Source organism: Chiloscyllium plagiosum, chromosome 11, assembly GCF_004010195.1.
Source record: "Chiloscyllium plagiosum isolate BGI_BamShark_2017 chromosome 11, ASM401019v2, whole genome shotgun sequence".
Taxonomy (NCBI): Eukaryota; Metazoa; Chordata; class Chondrichthyes; order Orectolobiformes; family Hemiscylliidae; genus Chiloscyllium; species Chiloscyllium plagiosum.
The window spans coordinates 4,797,814-4,803,377 of record NC_057720.1 but is presented as its reverse complement, the minus strand read 5'-3'; positions in this window follow the sequence as shown (position 1 = coordinate 4,803,377).

The following is a 5,564-nucleotide window of genomic DNA, read 5'->3' as shown; positions in this document are numbered from 1 at the left end:
TCCATCCAGAGTTGTACTTCATGCTGTTCACCTTTCATGTTAGGTCCATATGCATTTGGTTTAATATCACACACTTTAACCCTGTAAAGACAACATCAAATTTCCAAAGTCCTTTACTTCTAAGATCCACCAACTTCCAAAAGATATTTCACAAGAGAAATTTCAAGTAGTATCTCAGATAATTTTGGGAATCATATTTTAGGGAGTGATTTGCAGTATTTAATTAGTGTTTAGAGAATGGGTTAATAAGGTTAGGATATTTCATATGATATGACATGGGTAAATTGGATGAAGAAGGGCTAATGCCCGAAACGTCGATTCTCCTGTTCCCTAGATGCTGCCTGACCTGCTGCGCTTTTCCAGCAACACATTTCCATCTCTGATCTCCAGCATCTGCAGACCTCACTTTCTCCTGTAGATAAGTTTAGCAAACATGAAATCACAGGCCCAAGTTAAGATTTCAGCATGTTTCAGTGATGGATGTGAAATGGGCTCCAATCAAAGAAGTTGACACCTCAACAAAAAGGATTAGATTTGATCCTGTTCTTAATCTGATGCTTGGATACTGCACAGACTTTGCAGCTATTGTGGAGTCTTAGAAAAGAACAACATTGGACGAGGTCATTTGATCATTAAGTCTGTTCTGCAAAAAAAAAACTGGCGCAATCCAACCTGCTCTTCCCTCTCAAACACCCAAACTTGCCTGCCTGACTCTGGAAACACTATCTGCCCTGTTTGTGGCAGGGTCTGTAGATCTTGCATTGAGATGGTGGCTAATGCCCATTGAACCAGAGTTGAGGCACACTGTCCTCAAAATTGGGTGGGTAGAGAGGATGCCTACCAGAGAAGAGGTTATACATGTCGCATGATCTCATTGTTCTTAGGCAATTTTCTTAGATAATCTTAAAATGTATTCATTATTGCAATGTAGAAAATAGAACAGATGATGCATTGCTGTTTGGTATATTTGTGAGTTGCTCATAGATCACACTTGCACAATGGATGAAGTTTATTCAGCAAAGGTACTGAGGGATATGGGCAAAGGCAGATGTATGGACTTAGGCCACAGACCAGCCATGATCTCATTGAATGATGGTACAGACTTGAGGCGCTGAATGGCCTACTCCTGTTCCTATATGCCTGTTTACACCCTGCCTCCTCTTCCACTGGCAAAAATGAGATCTGTCAGAAATGAAGACACTGTTTTAATATCCAGGTTCTGCCTGCTTAAAGCAAAGGCATCTTGAGTCAGCCTCACTCTTACACCCTGTGGGAGGTTATTTCCCAATAATTGATAAGATTCCAGATTCAGGCATGTTCTTGGGATTAATATGTAAGTTTTGGACCCCTTACATGTGCAAAGAGTTACTGGAAGTGGAGGCAGTCCAGAGAAGGTTCACTAGGGCTGATCCTAGGGACGGAGAGACTGTCGTATGGGAGAGTGAGCACTGTGGCTGAGTGGTTAACGCTACTGCCTCACAGTGCCAGAGACTCGGGTTTGATTCCTGCCTCAGACGGCTGTGTGGGGGAGTTTTCCCCATGACTGCATAAGTTTCCTTCTGCAATCCAAAGATATGCAGGTTGGACAGATTGGCTGTGGGGAATGCAGGTAATGGAGTGGGTCTGCGGGATGGTACTCTTCAGTGGATTGGTGTGGACTCAATGGGCTGAATGGCCTGCTTCAACGCAGTAGGGATTCTATGATTCATAGGGCTGGGCCTATATTCACTGAAATAAAAAGGAATGTGAGGCAAACTTATTGAAATATAATATTCTTAGTTGACTAGATGAGGTGAATTCTGAAAGGCTATTTCCCCTTGTGAAAGAGTCTAGGGACAGAAGAGACAATATGAGAATAAATGGTTGCACTTTTAAGACAGATGATGAGAAATTTTGAGGTTGGCGAGCCTGTGGAATTCTTTACTGCAGACAGCTGTAGAGGCTGTGTCGTTAAGGTCCACATAAAGTCAGACTTTCAGTGGAACTGGTCAAATCTGTGACGCATGTTCCTTGGCAGTACTCCTTTTACATGTTGTTGGATTCCAGTCTTCAACTTTTATCCAAAGCTGACATTAACTGGAATCTTTGAGAATAAGTTCTGCAGGAGCTGGTTGCTGCAATCATTGTATTGTCTCTGTCAATAAATGTTGTACTCTCAAATTTGTACGTTCATCCTCCCAGCCTGCTCTCCAATAAAGGCCTCTTTGTATATGTACTTGTGTAAGAGATTAGAGTTTTGGATCAATTAAATTAATTCTTTGAACATAGGCTGTCATCATAGTCCTCCAAAACCACAGAACTGCTCTGCGTTATGACAGCGATGACCAATAGTGGTTTAAATTAGATTCCCTACAGTGTGGAAACAGGCCCTTCAGCCCAACAAGTCCACACCGACCCTCCGAAGAGCGACCCTCCGAAGAGCAACCCACCCAGACCCATTCCCCTACATTTGCCCCTGTACCTAACACTATGGACAATTTAGCATAGCCAATTCACCTGACCTGCACATCTTTGGAATGTGGGAGGAAACCGGAGCACCCGGAGGAAATACGCAGACATGGAGAGAACGTGCAAACTCCACACAGACAGGAATCAAGTAAATGACTGATATTTATTAAGGAAACTGTACTGCAGTTGTATCGACCAGTGGGCACTTTTGGACCCAGATAGTTCTATAGTCTCAACCTAAATTTCACAAAAACACAAATCTGGCAATGGAAATGTACTACTTGGTCACCTAGCCCAAGTAATTCATGGTGCAGCCAGTGTGGGATGTTGGTCTGAAGGATCTTGTGGTGCAGTAGTAGTGTCCATATCTCTGAGCCAGGAGGCCTGGGCTCCTGCTTCTGAAGTCTGATCAAGGTGATTAGGAAAATATGCTGGTGTCAATAAATGACAATGCTTGAAATTAGTTCTTTTTGGAGTCAGAATACAGTAGTGGGAACTTCTATTTCTGAAATGGGAGTGCTTGATGTTTACAAAAGTTAGTTTGACATGTTTGTATATCAGATCTTTTAGAATTATTTCTCCTGTATGGCATTGCACTCATCAGTTCCAATGTTTGTAACTCGTGTTTATAAATCGGAGATTAAAAAAGATAAACTTTTGATTGTGAAAGTCAGTATTAATTAAAAGATTTTGATCTACAAAGGATTGGTTTGTGGTTTGGTGTGACCTAACAATCTGGAGGAAGCAATGACCAGATTGAATTCAGCTCGGTGTATGCTCATGTTCACCTTGAGAAACACAAGCTTGTGTTGGCACCAAAATGGAAGTGCAGGAGGTGAAGTTACAAAGAGGGCATATTGTCCTTTGTGTTTACCCCACTGCTGGAGCTGCCTTTCCAAACATCCCGTAATTCTGTAATACTGGAGTAGCAATGTTCAGCTTTAACTTCAGAACCAGCTTGAAGGCTCAGAGTGGGGGAGGGAGAGACGATACGGGAAACAGGAGATATAGACCACGGGGGTCAGGGGATGGAGGATGGGGAGTGAATGCAGAGGTGAGCTGTGGATACCAGGTTGAGGATTGGATACAGAGGGTAGGGCAGTGGATGAGGAGTGGATACAGAGAGCGGGGCAGTGGACACAGAGGGTGGGGAGTAGATGCAGAAGGTGGGAGAAGAGAGACAGGGCAGGCAGTGGGGGTTGTGAGCAGGAGATACTGTTGGTGATAGTTTGAAAGCAAGAGATGGCATGAGGCTGGGAAATCAACAATTCAAGCACAAAGGATCTTGAGGATGATGAGAAGGGGCTGAACACATTCTTCCCTTGCCAATAGAAACCACTGAGAATGGCACATTCCAAGACTGACCCTTTCAGAGGGTAAAGAAAGCTGACCAATTGCAGCAACAACAATCACCATAAGTCACTTTTCAGGGGAAAGGATAATTGTATGGCACTGAGTAACTATAAACATCGCCCTTTGTAGTTCAGTTCAATACCTAAAAACTAATTCCAATCCATTACCAAATTTCATTAAAAACCCACAATTACACTGATGCTTGTTGATGTTGCAACATTAGAACTCTACAAGTTTGCCCTCCTTTCAGGGCTAATCTTCCACTGTTTTCTCGCCCAACCGATGCATCTTTTATCTATAGTTCTATAAGTTGTAGGAATAGAAGTAGGCCATTCAGCCCATCATGCCGGGTCTACCATGCAATGAGATCATGGTTGATCTGAGTTGAGGGTTAAGAGAAGTAACTATTTCCCAGCAAAGGTACGATTTCATAACTCTGATTTCCACGGGGCAACTAATTGTTCCTTTTCCTGCGCCTCTATTTTTGATATAAAATCAAACAATATTGCTTTTTATATTTACCCCATCCGCCCACAAACAATTTTTCTACATCAAATTGCAGCTGCTATTAGGAGAAGCTAGCACATCTGCCAATATCACCCTTCCACATCTGCACCCTTCACATGATTGGATATCTCTTGTTTGTGATATGCCCAAGTACTGAACCTGAAGGAAAATACTTGTTCCTATAACTACCCAGCCCCAATTTAAGCCATTTCCTCAAACAATTACTCCGTTACCTCAGTGTAGAGCCCGCTATGGACTCCTGGTCTTGAGGTGAGGGACAGCATCAATTGAGTTATAACGTAAGGCAGATTTGCATTTACATTGCGCTCTTTTTCACAGCCAACAGCCGTCTCAAAGTGCTTTGCTGTCCAGAAATACACTTGCAAAGTAGTCACTGGAGGAAATGCAGCAGTCAGTTTGGTAGCAAGCTCCCCCCACACACACACAGAAATGTGATAATGACCAGGTAATCCACTTTGTAATATTGACTGAAGAACAAATACAGGCCAGGAGGTGATGGTTAACTCCCAAATTTATCTTGAATAATAGTGTCATGGTATATTCTAAATCCATCTCAGGTTTAACATCTCATGCAAAAGACAGCGCTTCCAACTGTGCAGCACTCTGCCAGTAAAGCTAAAGTGGCCTCAGGCTACACTCACATTAGAGAGAGGTGATTGGTGGTGGTTTGAACTGAGGGTCACTATGCCTCAGGTGAGGTGAGAGATCGAGAAAATGGGTTTTTCGTGGGAACCTCAGGCTGGTAGTGGTACTGGATTCACTGTCATAAAAGCAGCCATCCAGCTAACTCAGCTGACAGAGCCCTGACTCTCCCTTAGGCTATTTACAGTGTGGAAGCAGGCCCTTCGGGTTCACACTGACTCTCTGAAGAGCATCCCATCCAGACTCACCCCCTATCCTATCCCTACATTCCCAATGCATAACCCACCTAACCTGCACATCCCTGAAGACTATGGGCAATTTAGCACAGCTAATCCACGTAACATTCACATCTTTGGATTGTGGGAGGAAACCGGAGCACCCAGAGGAAACCCACACAGACACAGGGAGAATGTGGATCAGTGGTGCTGGAAGAGCACAGCAATTCAGACAGCATCCGAGGAGCTTCGAAATCGACGTTTCGGGCAAAAGCCCTTCATCAGGAATAAAGGCAGAGAGCCTGAAGTGTGGAGAGATAAGCTAGAGGAGGGTGGGGGTGGGGATAGAGTGGCATAGAGTACAATAGGTCAGTGGGG